At 44.9% G+C, this 18,325-nt stretch overlaps 1 long non-coding RNA gene across 1 annotated transcript in view; it reads right to left on the bottom strand.

The window, feature by feature from the left end:
- Positions 1–1,089: 1,089 nt before the first annotated feature.
- LOC140206201 (uncharacterized) overlaps positions 1,090–18,325 on the bottom strand; it is a 36,557-nt gene continuing 19,321 nt past the window's right edge. The window contains exons 2-3 of the long non-coding RNA XR_011888094.1: positions 14,206–15,124; positions 1,090–1,732 (exon numbers count right to left, since the gene is read on the bottom strand). This is a non-coding gene — a long non-coding RNA (uncharacterized lncRNA). The remainder of the gene's footprint in view (positions 1,733–14,205; positions 15,125–18,325) is intronic.

The following is an 18,325-nucleotide window of genomic DNA, read 5'->3' as shown; positions in this document are numbered from 1 at the left end:
GGCTGATCATCTACTATCAATACCCGGTTCCTGCCTTGTCCCCATAACCCTTGATTACCCTATCCATAAGATACCTATCTAGCTCCTTCTCGAAAGCATCCAGAGAATTGGCCTCCACTGCCTTCTGACGCAGCGCGTTCCACACCTCCACAACTCTCTGGGAGAAGAAGTTCCTCCTCAACTCTGTCCTAAATGACCTACCCCTTATTCTTAAACCATGCCCTCTGGTACTGGACTCTCCCAGCATCTGGAACATATTTCCTGCCTCTATCTTGTCCAATCCCTTAATAATCTTATATGCCTCAATCAGATCCCCCCTCAATCTCCTTAATTCCAGCGTGTACAAGCCCTAGTGTGCTGTTAACAAGAAGCTATATGCTGTGGTCATTCACCCACAGTCCCGTTTATACATGTGTTGGCATCTGAATTGTAATCTGCTGTGGCATTGAGCTGGAAAGCAATGGCTCCAGTCGGCATTTTGAAAGGCTGGTTTCATCCAAAGTTCATCCACTATCAGGTGAGTGCTCCTGGAGGGGGAGCTGTAAGTTAAACGTGTCGTTAGATAATTGCCGCCTTGGGTTGCGATGTCAGCGGCAGAACCTGAAGAGCTAATAAAATATTGAAGGAACAGCAACTGCTCTCTCCGCTTCCTTCTTAACGTAATGGGCAATCAAAGTGCTCACGTCCTCTGATCACAAGCCCTTTTGAACTGAATTCAGAAGTTGTCGTTCAGATTGTGCACGTGGCACCCATTTGCTTGTGGTGAGGTGAGGGATCACTTGGAAGTTATTTTTAGTGTCTGCTGTCTCAGGACTTACCTCTGTTATTAACGGCAGTCAGTTCAACCCTACAGTAGCGACTGGAATGAGCGCAAATACAAACTGTTTCCATTATACTGCCAGAGCTTTTCCAACCTGCTTCTCCTGCCAAAGGAAAATTCCCATCAGAATCAGCTTTATTATCACTAATGTACAGTACTGAGCAAAGCTCTTAGGCACATGTAAAAAAAAAATCTGTGAAATGAAGATGCTTTCAAAATAATGAAATGAAAAGTTTCTAAATATCTGTACATTTAATATATAGAGCAGCAAACAGTAAAAAAACATTAAATCACTTCAGTATTTGGTGTGACCACCCTTTTGCCTTTAAAACCGCAACAATTCTCTTAGGTCCCCTGTTGTTTGTTTTATAAGAAGATCAGCTGGTAGGTTGTTCCAGGCACCTTGGAGAACTCGCCACAGTTCTTCTGCAGACTTGGCTGCCTCGCTTGCTTCTGTATCCCCTTCCTGATGGTAGCAACGAGAAGAGGGCATGTCCTGGGTGATGGGGGTCCTTAATGATGGATGCCACCTTTTTGAGGCATCACCTTTTGCAGGTGTCCCGGATGCTGGGGAGTTTAGTAAGCATGGTGGAACTGAATGAATTTACAATCTTCTGTAGTTTTTTCCGATCCTGTGCAACGGCCCCTTCATGTGGCACGCTTCGGGCTTTGGAGATGGATTAGAAGATTTTTCAGATCTTTTGGATGCTATTTGTTCACCTGCGCTGCACCTTCTCTGTAGTTGTTACACCTTATTCTGCGTTACCTCAATGCACTGTGATCTGATCTGTATGAACAGTGTTCAAACAAGTTCTTCACTCCATCTCCGTACATCAGAACCAGGTTTATTATCACCGGCGTGTGATGTGAAATTTGTTAACTTAGCAGCAGCAGTTCAATGCGATACACAATCTAGCAGAGAGAGAAAAATAATAATAATAATAATAAACAAGTAAATCAATTACAGTATATGTATATTGAATAGATTAAAAATTGTGCAAAAAAAACCAGAAATACTGTATATTTAAAAAAAGAAGTGAGGTAGTGCCCAAGGTTCAATGTCCATTTACGAATTGGATGTCAGAGGGGAAGAAGCTGTTCCTGAATCACTGAGTGTGTGTCTTCAGGCTTCTGTACCTCCTCTCTGATGGTAACAGTGAGAAAAGGGCAGCCCTGGGTGCTGGAGGCCTTTAATAATGGACGCTGCCTTTCTGAGACACCACTCTCTGAAGATGTCCTGGGTACTTTGTAGTGCCCATAATGGAGCTGACTAGATTTACAACCCTCTGCAGCTTCTTTCGGTCCTGTGCAGTAGCCCCTCCATACCAGACAGTGATGCAGCCTGTCAGAATGCTCTCCATGGTACATCTATAGAAGCTTTTGAGTGTATTTGTTGACATGCCAAGTCTCTTCAAACTCCTATTGAAGTATAGCCGCTGTCTTGCTGCATTTATAACTGCATCGATATGTTGGGACCAGGTTAAGTCCTCAGAGATCTTGACACCCAGGAAATTGAAGCTGCTCACTCTCTCCACGTCTGGTCCGTCTATGAAGATTGGTATGCATTCCTTCATCTTTCCCTTCCTGAAGTCCACAATCAGCTCTTTCATCTTACTGATGTTGAGTGCCAAGTTGTTGCTGTGGCACCGTTCCACTAGTTGGCATATCTCAATCCTGTACGCCCTCTCATCACCACCTGAGATTCTACCAGCAATGGTTGTAACAATAATAAACCAATTCCAATAAATCACTTCACACAGAGAGGTGGAGTGGTGGATGTGTGGAATGCACTGCCAGCGAAGGTGGTGGAGGCAGATACAACATGGTCTTTTAAGAGACTCTTAGATAAGTACATGGAGCTTAGAAAAATAGAGGGCTATGCGGCTGGGAAAATCCAGGCAGATTCTAGAGTAGGTTACATGGTCGGCACAATATTGTGGGCCGAAGAGCCTGTAATGTGCTGTAGATCTCTACGTTTCTAATTCCAATTTCAAGATCCCAAACTAATAATAACGGACTACTTTCACGTTACACATTATAGGTCCTAAAGATGAGATTCCTCCCCATCTCCATCCTTTTAGAACGGAGATGAGGAGGAATTTCTTCAGCCAGAGAGTGGTGAATCTGTGGAATTTATTGCCACAGGTGGCTGTGGAGGCCAAGTCATTGGGTATATTTAAAGTGGAAGTTGCTATGAGGAGCATTTGATGGCTCTGGGCCTGTACTCACTGGAATTCAGAAGAACGAGTGGGGATCTAATGAAATCTATCAAAGGTTGAAAGGGCTTGATAGAGTGGATATTGGAGAGGATGTTTCCCATGGTGGGGGAATCCATGGCCTCAGAATAGAGGGGTGTCCATTTAGAATGGAACGAGGTGGAATTTCTTTAACCAGAGAGTGGTGAATCTGTGGAATTCATTGCCACAGGCAGCTGTGGAGGCCAAGTCATTCAGTATATTTAAAACAGAGAATGATAGATTCTTGATTAGTCAGGGCCAGAAGAGATATGGGGAGAAGGCAGGAGATTGGGACTGAGGGGGATAATAAATCAGGTATGATTGAATGGTGTTGGGCTGAATGACCTAATTCTGCTCCTATGTTGTAATGGTTGTGTCAGTCCCTCTGTTTACAGATCAACAGAGCACCCTTAAGGTATTTGTAATTGTAGATATCTCGAGCCCACACACACACAATTTAAAATCCTCCATAGGCCACAGGTGTAGAAAGGTGGACACTGAGACTCTGAGAGTCCCTGCGCCTTTCTTGTGATTCCCGTGTCTCAGATTTGCCCCGACCACGGTGGCTGTGGAGACGGTTTGCTCGGTTGCAAATTACGCCCTGTATTCCCGCGTTGCAAGTGGCTCATAAGGGAGGCACAGGGTCGTCGTCGGAGGCGGGAGCTGCAGATTCATTCCCTTTGGAGTTCCATGGGCCCCAGAGGAAGGGGTTTATGGCAGAGGCGTGTCCTCCACAGCTTCGCTCTTTGTCAACACACAACACGGGACATTGGCGGTACATTAGCACAGCGCTTTACGGTACCTGCGACCCGGGTTCAATACCTGCCGCTGCCTGTAAGGAATTTGTATATTCTCCTCGTGACCGCGTGGGTTTCCTCCGGGTGCTCCGGTTTCCTCCCACAGTCCAAAGACGTACCGGTTGGTAGTTTAATTGGTCATTGTGAGTTGTCCTGTGGTTAGGCTAGGGTTAAAAAAGTGGGCTGCTGGGCATCGTGGCTCAGAGGGCCAGAGGGGCCTATTCTGTGCTGTATCTCAATAAATAAATAGACAGCACTACAGGCCCTTCAGCCCACAATGTTGTGCTGTCCTTTTAACCTATTGTAAGATCAATCTAATTTTCCTTCCAGTGAACAAATTCCCCTCTTCCCCCCTCTTCCTCTATTCCCCTCTCTGACTTTTTACCTCTTCTCACCTACCCATGGGTCCCCTCCTCCTTCTCTTTATCCTACGGTCCAATCTCCTCTCCTATCAGATCCTTCTTCTCCAGCCCTTGACCTTTCCCAACCACCTGGCTTCACCCATCACCTTCCAGCTAGCCTCCTTCCCCTCCCAACCACCCCACCTTTTCATCCTGGCACCGTTCCCGCTTCCTTCTCAGTCCCGATGAAGTGTCTCGGTCCGAAACATAGGCGCTTTACTCTTTTCCATAGATGCTGCCTGACCTGCTGAGTTCCTCCAGCATTTTGTGTGTGTTGCTCTGGATTTCAAGCATCTGCAGAATCTCTCATGTTTATGGTTGACTCCTCCATTTTCCTATCTGCTAATCCAAGAGTCTTCTAATATTCCTAACGTATCTGCCTCTACTGCCACCCTGGCAGGGTGTTCTGTGTACTCACCGCATTCTGTGTGAAAATTTACCTCTGACATCGCCCCCCTCCACACATACTTCTCTCCAATCACCTTAAAGTTGTTCCCCACCCCCTTGGAATTAACCATCTCCACCCTAAGAAAAGGTCTTTGGCTGTCCACTCGATCTATGTTCACCTCATCAGAGATTAGATATTATATTTCCCTGTTCTATGCTCCACCAACCACCTAATCAATTACTTTCAAGATCCTAGAATCCAAATCACCACTTAACCTTTGCCTCCAGGGAACACAAGATTAGTCCGGGTAATCTCTTCTCATAATTAAACCTTAGGACAGGCATATCTGGCTTTATTCTGGCCTTTGAGGTCCAAAAGCTGAGGTAGAAAGTCCTATGGTGTGAGACTCTCCCACCACAGGAAACATCCTCTCCACATCCACTCTATCAGGGCCTTTCAACACTCGTTAGGTCACCCCTGAATTCTAGTGCAAGATGTGCAATTTTGCCTCATCGTTGACTAATGTGAGTTATTCCGAAACATTGTGGCCAACAAAGTGAGTTTCTTGTTGTAACACTGCGGCTGACATGTACAGCAAGTCCCCACAAGGCTTCAAAATCATGGGAGATGGGGGGTGATGATAATGTTGGTAAATATTGATCGCAGGACACAGAGAATTCCCCTTAAAATAGATGTGGCTGTGACAGGTTCTTTCTTTCTCTCTCTCTCTCTCTCTCTCTCTCTCTCTCTCTCTCTCTCTCTCTCTCTCTCTCTCACACACACTCACACACTCTCTCACACACACACTCTCACACACACGCACTCTCTCACACACACTCACACACACACACTCTCTCACACACACACTCTCTCACACACACACTCTCTCACACACACAGACATACACACACACACAGACACACACACCCTCTCTCTCTCTCTCTCTCTCTCACACACACTCACACACTCTCTCACACACACACTCTCACACACACGCACTCTCACACACACACTCACACACACACACTCTCTCACACACACACACACTCTCACACACACACTCTCTCACACACACAGACACACACACCCTCTCTCTCTCTCTCTCTCTCACACACACACACACACTCACTCTCACACACACAGACACACCCAGACACACACACACACACACCTACCTGCAGGAACTCAGCAAGTCAGGTAGCATCTGTAGATGGGAATAAACAGCCGATGTTTTGAGTTGAGGTCCTTCGTCAGGACTGAAGATGATTAGCTTTATCTGTGGTGTGTACAATAAAACATACAGTGGAGTGTGCCATTTGCGTCAACCAACTTCAATCAGAGGATTGCGCTGGGGGCAGCCCACAAGCATCGCAGTGTATCTGGCACTAACATTGCATGCCCACAACTTACTAACCCTAATCCTAGCCCATGTGTCTGAACATTGATCAGCGCTAAACTGAACAGTCCCAGGCTGTTTCAGTGACTCTGCGGTTTGATATTATACATTCTGCGTTTTTCTGTTTGCATGTTGGATGTTTGATGGTTTCCTTGCAGCACTCACAACACGCTGGAGGAACTCGGACCTTGATGGTTTCTTTGAATGTGTTGGTTCCGTGGTGTTTGTTTCATGGTTGTCTGTGGGGAAGATGAATCTCAGGGTTGTATACCACATACATACTTTGGTAATAAATGTACCTTGAATCTTTTTTGGACTGTGGGAGGAAACCAGAGCACCTGGCGGAAACCCACATGGTCACAGGGAAAACGTACAAACTTCTTACAGACATCAGTGGGGATTGAACCCAGGCTGCTGTGAAGCATTGTGCTACTGTGCAGCTAAGGGGTAATATCCAGCAATTTAATCAGTTGACAAGGGACAGTTTCACTTTATAGTAGCCAGTTAAGCAACTGAAACAAAATCCACTTGGTCACAGGGAGAGCTTGCAAACTGCACACAGAGAGCACCCCTGGTCAGGATGGAGCCCAGCCCACTGGTGCAGTGGGACAGCGACTCTACCATCGTCTCTCTGCACTTTGTGCCAGTTCTGTGAGATGGGGTTAAAGTTCAAGTATACAATCCTTCTGAGATTACTGTGATGTCAGTCCCCTTGCGGCTTTCAAGTTTTTGTATTTATTTAACGAGAGCGTGGAACAGGCCCTTCTGCACCAGCGAGCAGCCCACCGATTTAACCCCAGCCTAAACACACAATGCCTCCAGGAGCACCACAACCTTGTCGTAGGGTTTGAAGCTTGTGTGCTTCACTGACCTGGAGAGCTATGCTGGCTGGAGTCGGGGCTTTATCCTTTGGCTCTTGGTAAGGTCACCCAGGTCAAAGGGTAGAGGCCAGACTAAGAGTGGTCCACCAGTCCTCCAGATTTGGGGTTCAGCTCATGACTATTAACCCTGACTGGTCGGACAAAATTGTTACGGAAACAGCAATGAAGAATCCTTCTGCATCTGAGTGTGAGGGTATTCCTGAGTCTCCACCCAGGTCTTGTATGACTGACAGCAGTGAATACCGAGGTACTAACATGATAAAGGAAGTCCTGAACACTGCCAGAGATGGAGGACCTTCATTGTACTGTAAGCACTGAACGATTTTCAATGACTAATTAACTAACTAACCGGTACCGTAGGAAATCCACACGGTCACGTGAAGAACGTACAAACCTTCTTACAGAGGATGCCAGAAATGAATTCCAAACTCCAGTGCCCTGGGCAGCAATAGCGTTATATTCACCACTATGCTACAGTGCTGTTGTTAGAGTTGAGATTGATTAAATAGTTGTTCTGTGGCAACTACACACACAATGCTGGAGGAACTCAGAGGGTCAGGCAGCATCTATGGAAAGGAATAAACAGATGCTTCAGGCTGCATCAGAACTGTTCTTTGGGTCCTTGTGGAATTATTGAACGCTCACCAGGAAGCCCACTTGGCTGGGATTATGAATCGGAACTAATGTTTCTTTTACTGGGATTTGGGCCTTACTGAGACAGGCTGTATTAACAGTACATCGCTGGTTGAAACTCTGTGTGTGTGGGTGGATGTATGTACACTCAGCGGGTACTCTATTTGGTACACCTGCTCATTACTGCGAATATCTAATCAGCCAATCACGTGGCAGCAACTCCATGCATAAGAGCATGCCGACATGGTCAGGAGGCTCAGGCAAAATGTCAGAATGGGGAAGAATTGTGATCCACCTGACTTTTAGGGAATGATTGTTGGTGCCAGACAGGGTGGTTTAAGTATCTCAGAAACTGCTGATCTCCTGAGATTTTCAGGCACAACAGTCTCTGGAGTTTACAGAGAGTGGTGTGAGAACCAAAAGCCATCCAGTGAGTGGCAGCTGTCTGGGTGAAAATGCCTTGTTAATGAGAGCAGTGAGAGGAGAATGGCCGGACTGGTTCAAGCTGACAGTAACTCTCATAACCACACATTAAAACAGTGGTTACAGAGGAGCTTTTCTGAACCTCGAAGGAGACAGGCTACTTGGTGGCCACTTCATTAAGTCCAGAATAGAACGTGTGCACTGACTGAATCTCTCTCAGTGCAGGTAATATATAATATGTGCCAGTGAGGGTGAATCGGGCTGTGGATTTGGGAGTGGGGGGTTTGTAGAATCTTATTTTAAAAAGAATTACTGTAAGTTGATCAACACTGAAGCAAGTTGAAGGCTGACGATTCCACCCCCCCATTGTGAAATGTGTTAGTGTATTTTCATTGGAGTAATTATAGGGTATTTACTGCTAATTATATTGATTACGCTAATACTGCGTAAACTCCATTGAATAATGGCGGGCTGTACTCCACAGACTAATATAACAAAAACACTCAGCGTGAGTTTCCTTCGGAGGAAGAATCTCCAAATGTGTTTACGTCGCCTTTATTTAAACAAGCCCTGGCCTCTGCAGTTCTTCAAGGGCGACTTTTGCAGTGCCTTGGGCCTAAATCCGCTCCACGCTGTGTGCTTTGGGTCCAGTTATAATCCACGTTAGCTTGCCTTTATTGTCTGAGGCATTAGGGTTATAAAGGGAGCTTTCAGCACATTGGCTTTTATAAATCAAAATATTGAGAACAAGAGTTGGGAACGTTCTGCTGAAATTGTATAAGACTTTGTTAAGAACAAGTTCGGAGTATTGTGTGCATTTCTGGTCACCTACCTTACAGAAAAGATGTCAATCAGATTGAAAGTGGATAGAGAAAATTTAGAAGGATGTTGCCGGGACTTGAGGATCTGTGGTTGAATAGACTGGGAGATTATTCCTTAGAATGTAGAAGATTGAGGGGAGATTGGAAAGAGGTTTAGAAAATTATGAGTGTAGATACAAGCAACCATCTTCCACTGAGGTTGGGTGGGACTACAACCAGAGGTCATGGGTTAAGACCGTAAGACATAGGAGCAGAATTAGGCCATTTGGCCCATCGAGTCTGCTCTGCCACTTCTTCATGGCTGATCCATTTCCCTCTCAGCCTCATGCCCCGTATCCCTTTATGCCCTGACTAATCAAGAATCTATCAACCTCTGCCTTAAATGTACTCAATGACTTGGCCTCCACAGCCACCTATGGCGATGAATTCCACAGATTCACCAATCTCTGGATAAAGGAATTCCTTATCTCCGTTCTAAGAGGATGTCCCTCTATTCTGAGGCTGTGATCTCTACTCTTATCCTCTCCACATACACCCTATCAAAGCCTTTCACCATTTGATAGGTTTCAATGAGGTCACCACCTTTCATTCTTCTGAATTCCAGTGATTACAGGCCCAGAGCCATCAAACACCTTCATATGACAAGCCATTCAATCCTGGAATCGTTTTTTGTGAACCTCCTCTGAACCCTCTCCAGTTTCAGCACATCCTTCTGAGATGAGGGGCCCAAACCTGCTCACAACACTCCAACTGAGGCCTCACCAGTGTTTTATAAAGCCTCAACATTACATCCTTGCTTTTATATTCTAGACCTCTTGAAATGAATGCTAACATTGCATTTGCCTTCCTCACCACTGACTCAACTTGCAAATTAACCTTCAGAGAATCCTACACAAGGACTCCCAAGCCCCTTTGCACCTCATTTTTTTGTATTTTCTCTTCATTTAGAAAATAGTTAATCCTTTCATTTCTTCTATCGTGGTGAATGACCATACACTTCCCAACACTGTATTCCATCTGCCATTTCTTTGCCTGTTCTCCTACTCTAAGTCCTTCTGTAGCATCTTTACTTCCTCAAAACTACCTGCCCCTTCACCTATCTTCATATCATCTGCAAACTTTGCAACAAAGCCATCAATTCCATCATCTAAGTCATTGACAGACCCCTGTAGAACACCACTGCCACTGGTAGTCAGCCAGAAAAGGCTCCCTTTATTCCCACTCTTTGCCTCCTGCCAATCAGCCACTGCTTTATCCATGCTGGAATCTTTTCTGTAATCCAATGGGCTTGAAGCTTGTTAAATAGCCTCATGTGTGGCACCTTGTCAAATGCCTTCTGAAAATCCAAGTACACAACATCCTGACGAAGAGTCTCGGCCCGAAACGTCAACTGTACCTCTTCCTAGAGATGCTGCCTGGCCTGCTGCGTTCACCAGCAACTTTGATGTGTGTTGCTTGAATTTCCAGCATCTGCAGAATTCCTCGTGTTTGCGTACACGACATCAACTGATTCTCCTTTGTCTATCCTGCTTGTTATTTCTTCAAAGAATTCCACAGATCTGTCTGGCAAGATTTTCCCTCGAGGAAACCATGCTGTCTACGGCCTATTTTATCATGTGCCTCCAAGTACCCTGAGAACTCATACTTAATAATCGACTCCAACATCTTCCCAACCACTGAGGCCAGAGTAGCTGGCCTATAGTTTCCTTTCTTCTGCCTCTCTCCCTTCTTGAAGAGTGGAATGACACTTGCAATTCCAGAATCTAGTCATTCTTTACTCATTTTTACTAATGTCTCCGCGATCTCTTCAGCCAGTCCTTTCAGAACCCTGGAGTGTACACCATCTGGTCCAGGTGACTTATCCACCTTCAGACCTTTCAGTTTCCCAAGAACCTTCTCTCTAGTAATGGTAACTTCACACACTTCATGCCCCTGACACCTGGAACTTCCACCATACTGATGCAAAATACTTATACAATTTGCCCACTATGGCCTTGTCCCCTACTACCACCTGTTCAGCATCGTTTTCCGGTGGTCTAATATTCACTCTTGCCTCTCTTTTACCACTTATGTATCTGAAAAAACTTCTGGTATCCTCTTTAATATTAATAGTTAGCTTACTTTCATATTCCACATTTACCTTCTTAATGACTTTTTTTTTTAGTTGCCTTAAGTTGGTTTTCAAAAGCTTCCCAATCCTCTAACTTCCCACTAATTTTTGCTCTGTTATATGCCCTATTTTTGGCTTTTATGTTGGCTTTGATTACTCTGGTTAGCCACAGAATGTATATATCCTGTGCCTTCTGAATTGTTTCCAGAAATTCCAGCCGTTGCTGCTCTGCCATCAACACTGCCAGTGTTCTTTTTCAATCGATTTTGGTCAGCTCCTCTCTCACGCCTCTGTAATTCCTTTTACTTCACTCTAATACTGATACATCTGACTTCAGTATTTTCTTCTCCTCAAGTTTCAGGGTGAATTGGATCATATTGTGATCACTTTCCCCTCTGGGTTCTTTTACCTTAAGCTCTCTAATCAGTACTGGCTCATTGCACAACACCCAGTCCAGAAAAGCTGATCCCTAGTGGGCTCAACAGACAGCTGTTCTAAAAAGCTATTCTGTAGACACTACAAATTTCTCCACCTGTAATCCAGCACCAACCTGATTTTCCCAATCTACCTACACATTTGAAGTCCCCCATGACGACTGTAACATTGTCCTTTTGGCATGCATTTTCTATCTCCCATTGTAATTTGTAGACCACATCCTTACTACTGTTTGGGAGTCTGTATCCAACTTTCCTCAGGGTCTTTTTATCCTTGCAGTTCCTTAGCTCTATTGACAACGATTCAATGCCTTCTAACCCTATGTCACCTCTTTCTAGTGATTTGATTTCACTTATCAGCAACGGGACAACGCCGCCCCCTCTGCCTTCCTGCCTGTCTTTTTGACACAATCTGTATCTTTGGACATTAAGCTCCCAGTGATTCGGCTATAAGCCATGATTCAGTGATGTCTACAACATCATACCCGCCAGTCTTTAACAGTGCTACAAGTTCATCTACCTTGTTCTGTCTACTGTGCACATTCAGATACAACACTTCAGTCCTGTATTCACCCTTTTTGATTTTGTCTGTCTTCTACGTCGGAACTCGTCTTGTTGACTGCAGTTTTGCCCCATCAACAGCCTGTTTTCACTACACCTTGCCTCCGTTTGTAAACCAGCTACCTCATCTTCAGCACTATTATCCACCGTTCCTATGATGCCTGTTGCATTGAAACACTGGCAGCTCAGGACACTAGTCGCACCAAGCTCAACCTTTTGATTTCTACATGGACCGTGACTTCTGGCTGTTCACTGTTCCACTTAAGAATGCTGAGGGCTCGATCCGAGATATCCCGGACCCTACCATCCGGGAATCTCATTATCGCCCACAGAACCTCCTGTCTGTTCCCCTAACTAACAAATCCCCTATCACCACAGCTTGCTTCTTCTCACCCCTTCCCTTCTGAGTCACAGAGGCAGACTCGGTGCCAGAGACTCTCCCAATGCAACTTTCCTCTGTAGGTTATCCAAAGTGATACATCTGCAGACATCCCACCCTGCAAAAACTCATTTCAGGGAGGTAAAACCATCAATTTGCGGGAGACTTCCGGGAGGGGTGGGATGTCTGCAGTAGAGTAGCTCCTTAGCAGCCAGCCAGCTAGTTTAAATAACGTTAGCTATGCTAATGAATGAATGACACCTGTTAAACTCACCTCAACATGTCTTTTACAGTCTTAACCCACCATAACCCAAATGACAACATGCCTTTTACAGTCTTAACCCACCATGGGCGATAGAAAAGTCACTGTTGCAAACAGTGCAGCGAGCAGCACTGTCATTATTTTGACCCCTATTAGGCAGGGGTACACTTTAGTGTAGTCTGGGGTGACGTACGTTTTATATTTTCTTTTTTTTGGAACACTCTGCCATGGTGCGCTCTGTCTCTCTCTTGCTCGCACGCTCTCTCTCTTTCGCTTGCTCGCTCTCAAAAAAATTGATTTCCGTGATATTGTATATAATTTGCAGGCATCAGGGAGCCACTATTCATATGCGGGAGACTCCCGGAACTTCCGGGAGAGGTGGGATGTCTGCATCTGTTGTTGAGTGGGATGATCACAGAGATACTCTGCAATGGCTCCTTAACCCCGTTCCCCTTCCTGACTGTCACCCAGTTTCGTGTGTCCTGCATCTTGGGTGTAACTACCTCTCGATATGTCCTGTCTATCACCCTTCCAGACTCCAATGATCTGGAGTTCATCCAGTTCCAGCTCCAACTCCTTAATGTGGATTGTTAGAAGCTGCAGATTAATGCACTTCTCACAGTTGTAGTTGTCAGGGACACTGGAGATCTCCCCGCCTTCCCACATCCCTCAAGAGGAGCATTCCACTATCCTGCCTGGTATCCCTACTGTCCAAGCTGAGCAGATATAAAGAAAAGGAAAAAAAAACTTGAGCTTTTTCTTCCTTTGCTTTCTCTGAGTGAAGCCTCTCTTGACTGAAGCCTCGAAGATCTAAAGCCTCAAGATGACCACTCTAACTCTGTCCACTCAGGTGATGGCCGCTGCACTTGCCCCTGCCTTCCTTTAACTTGCTCTTGCTAATCAATCCCAAATGCCGACTGGCCGCTGGGCAAGGCTCTGTTACGCTGCTGCGAACTGGTCCTGCCTTTTATCCTTGGGCAGTGGCCCTGATTGTAGTCCCCTCCTCTCCAAACCTCCGGATTGTCCGGATTGGGCACTGGTCAAAGCTCTATTATGCAAGTACCTAAGGGTGAAAGGTGAAATGTTTAAGGGAACCCGAGGGGGCAACTTCTTCACTCAGAGGTTGCTGCAGGTGTGGAAGGAGCTGCCAGAGGATGTGGGTTTAAGAGCCCCTTCTTCCCCTTTCTCATTCCGAGTTCTGGCTCCCCTCCTACCGGAAGGAGAGGGGTACAGAGGGCTACTGGCTGGGGCAAGTTGATGGGACTAGGCAGAATAACAGTTCAGCATGGCCCAGATGGGCCGAACTACCTGTTTCTGTCCTGGAGTATTCTACGATTCAAAGTTTGGAGTTTATATGTGGGAAGTATTGTCACATTTGTTCTGCCAGAGCCCACTCTCTTCCTCGCCCCCCCCCCCCGTATCGGACAGCGATGCAGCCAGTTAGAGTGTTCCCCACGGTATACAATACCTATAAAAACATTCATCCTCCCCTTGGAGGTTTTCATGTGTTATTGTTTGGCCACATTGGATTACAGTGAATTTTATTTGTTTTTTTTTGACATTGATCAACAGAAAAGACTCTTGTGCAAACAAATTTCTATAAATTGGTCTAAATTTATTACACATATAAAACACAAAATAACTGATTGCATAATTACTCACCCCATTCAAGTCAGTATTTAGTAGACGCACCTTTGGCAGCAATTACAGCCTCGAGTCTGTGTGGTCAGGTCTCTATCAGCTTTGTACATCTGGATACTGCAATTTTTCCCCATTCTTCTTTACAAAACTTTTCAATCTGTCAGATTGCATGGGGATTGTGAGTGAACAGCCCTTTTCAAGTCCAGCCACAAATTCTCAGTTGGATTGAGGTCTGGTCTCTGACTTGGCCACTCCAGGACATTAACTTTGTTGTTTTTGAGCCATTCCTGAGTAGCTTTGGCTTTATGCTTGGGGTCATTGTCTTGCTTGAAAACAAACCTTGTCCCAAGTTGTAGTTTTCTTGCAGTCGGCATCAGGTTTTCTTCAGGATTTCCCTGTATTTTGCTGCATTCATTTTACCCTCTATCTTCACAAGCCTTCCAGGGCCTGCTGCAGTGAAGCATCCCCACAGCATGATGCAGACACCACCATGCTTCACGGTAGGGATGGTGTGTTTTTGATGATGTGAGGTGTTTGGTTTATGCCAAACATAGCATTTAGTCTGATGGCTAAAAAGCTCAAAATTGGTTTCATCGGACCACCAAACCTTCTTCCAGCTGACTTCGGAGTCTCCCACATGCCTTCAGGCAAACTTCAGCCAAGATTTCATGTGAGTTTTTTTTTCCCAACAGAGGCTTTCTCTTTGCCACTCTCCCATAAAGCTGTGACTGGTGAAGCTCCCAGGCAACAGTTGTTGTATGCGCAGTCTCTCCCATCTCAGCCACTGAAGCTTGTAACTCCTCCAGAGTTGTCACAGGTCTCTTGGTGGCCTCCCTCACTAGTCCCCTTCTTGCACGGTCACTCAGTTTTTGAGGACGGCCTGCTCTAGGCAGATTTACAGCTGTGCCATATTCTTTCCATTGCTTGATGAGTGACTTAACTGTACAACAAGAATCAGAATCAGGTTTATTATCACTGGCATGTGACGTGAAATTTGTTAACTTAGCAGCAGCAGTTCAATGCAATACATAATCTAGCAGAGAAAAAAATAATAATAAATTTAAAAAGTAATAATAAATGAACAGGTAAATCAATTACATATATTAAATAGATTAAAAAACATGCAAAAACAGAAATACTGTATATTTTAAAAAATGAGTGAGCTAGTGTCCAAAGATTCAGTGTCTATTTAGGAATCAGATGACAGAGGGGAAGAAGCTGTTCCTGAATCACTGAGTGTGTGCCTTCAGGCTTCTGTACCTCCTCCCTGATGGTAAAAGTGAAAAAAGGGCATGTCCTGGGTGCTGGAGGTCCTTACTAATGGACACTATCTTTCTGAGACACCGCTTCCTAAAGATGACATGGGTATTTTGTAGGCTAGTACCCAGGATGGAGCTGACTAGATTTACAACCCTTTGCAGCTTCTTTTGGTCCTGTGCAGTAGCCCCTCCATACCAGACTGTCAGGTTGCTTTCCATGGTATAACTATAGAAGTTTTTGAGTGTATTTGTTGACATGCCAAATCTCATCAAACTCCTAATGATGTATAGTCGATGTCTTGCCTTCTTTATAACTACATTGATATGTTGGGACCAGGTTAGATCCTCAGAGATCTTGACACCCAGGAACTTGAAGCTGCTCACTCTCTCCACTTTTGATCCCTCTGAGGATTGGTATGTGTTCCTTCATCTTACCCTTCCTGAAGTCTACGATCAGCTCTTTCGTCTTACTGACATTGAGTGCCAGATTGTTCCTGCGGCACCATTCGGCTAGTTGGCATATCTCACTCCTGTACGTCCTCTCGTACCACCTGAGATTCTACCAACAATGGTTGTATCGTCAGCAAATTTGTAGATAGTGTTTCAGCTATGTCTAGCTACACAGTCATAGGTATATAGAGAGTAGAGCAGTGGGCTAAGCACACACCCTTGAAATGCACCAGAGTTGATCATCAACGAGGAGGGTATGTTATCACCAATCCACACAGATTGTGGTCTCCTGTTTGGGAAGTCGAGAATCCAATTGCAGAGGGAGGTACAGAGGCCCAGGTTCTGCAACTTCTCAATCAGGATTGTGGGATTGATGGTATTAAATGCTGAGCTATAGTCGATGAACAGCACCCTGATGTAGGTGTTTGTGTTGTCCAGGTGGTCTAAAACCATGTGGAAAGCTATTGAGATTGCATCTGCCATTGACCTATTGTGGTGATAGGTAAATTGCAGAGGGTCCAGGTCCTTGCTGAGGCAGGAGTTCAGTCTAGTCATGACCAACCTCTCACAGCATTTCATCACTGTCAATGTGAGTGCTACCGGGCGATAGCCTTTCTAAAAGGTGTCGAGTTCATCTAGTATGAAGCATCACTGCCATTCATGCTATTGGGTTTCGCTTTGTAGGAAGTAATGTCTTACAGACCCTGCCTTGTCATGCATCTGATGTTGCTTCCAACCTTGTTCGAAATTGTCTCTTCGCCCTTGAAATATCCCTCCGCAAATTATACCTGGTTTTCTGGTACAGGCGTAGGTCGCCAGACTTGAATGCCACAGATCTGGCCTTCAGCAGACGACGTACCTCCTGGTTCATCCATGGCTTTTGGTTTGGGAAAGTACAGTAAGTTTTTGTGGGCACACACTCATCCACACAGGTTTTAATGAAGTCGGTAGCAACTGCAGCATTCTCATCCAGGTTGGAAGATGAATCCCTGAAAGCAGTCCTGTGGGCGCTCCTGTGCTTCCCCTGTCCAAACCTTCTTGGTCCTCACTGCTGGTGCTGCAGTCTTCAGTCTCTGCCTATACTCAGGGAGTAGAAGTACAGCCAGGTGATCAGACTTCCCGACGTGAGGGCGTGGAATAGCACGTACGCATTCTTGATATTCAGTAACTTGGGAAATTTTCTTTTATCTATCTCCTGACTTGTGCTTTTCAATAACCTTTTCACAGAATTGCTTAGAATGTTCTTCTGTCTTCATGGTTTAGTTTTTACCAGGGTATTGACTGGCCAGTGGCTGGACCTTTTTCTTGTTCTGACTTTTAATGGCGATTGGCAGTCCAACTTAAAGGTGCATTACCACTGCCAACTGGACTGGAGTGTTGTGTAGAGTTGGGAAATAAAACCCCTACTAGTTCTTTATCAACTGAAAACTAAATTACCCCAAAGAGCCCTATAGATTTTAAGTAACGAAGGACAATATTGTGAATTAAATTAAAGTCACTTCCATAACTTAAAGTTTTTAAATGGAAACTGTCGACCCCCAAAGATAGTATTGCAGCCTGTGCTTGCTTTCTTTCAGCCTTGTGTGCTTCACTTTGTTAAAGAATGTGTTCAACTGTTTCATAATGACGCACCCCAGAGTGATGTTTACCAACGGGATACAAGCATAGGATGCCCAATTCTGTCCAGTCAATATAGTTCCCTCCCTTCTTGTCTTACCCCCTTCTCCCGTCAATCCAGCAGTTTGATGTGTTCTGTAAAGGTGTCTCACCTTACGCCCATTTTCTCACAGCTCTTGCCATAATCCCCTAATTCGTAGCCCCACCAACCCCTTAGCTTCAGATTTGCTGAGTGGAAGGTCTATTTCCACAGATGAACTTTCAACAGCTTTTTTGGCCAAACAAGCAACCTGCTCATTCCCCTCAACACCTCTATGTGCAGGATCCCGTGAGAAGGAAATGCTCAGACCAATATTTTGAATATGAAATAAGGATTGAAGAGCTTCCAGCAGTAAATCTGACCTACTGCTATAATGACCCGTTTTAAGACTAGTCAAAACAGAAAAAAATCTGAACAAATTATAACTTTGCAGGGACTAATTTCCTCTACCCACTGTCAGCCCAAAATGGCAGCAACCAGCTCTACAGTATTCACTGATGAGTAGTTAGTAAGACATTTCTTTATTGTTACCTGTAATTCAGGCACAAAAACAGTCACATCAACATTTTCCGTTAAACTATCTCTTTATCCATCAGTGAAAATGGGTAACATATCACAATAATTCTCCTTAACATACTGTTGAACTAACAGACTCTCAAGCGTTTCACGATCCTTGGATTTCATTAAATTATACAATTTAAAATCACCTAAAGCCATTGGGAAAAACCACGATGGGGTTACCAAAAAAGCTACAAAATGGGACAAATTACATAAT

The sequence above is a fragment of the Mobula birostris genome, chromosome 12 (genome assembly GCF_030028105.1).
Source record: "Mobula birostris isolate sMobBir1 chromosome 12, sMobBir1.hap1, whole genome shotgun sequence".
NCBI lineage: Eukaryota > Metazoa > Chordata > Chondrichthyes > Myliobatiformes > Myliobatidae > Mobula > Mobula birostris.
Note: the sequence above shows the minus strand (reverse complement) of the source record. Positions and strands in the feature narration are given on the sequence as shown.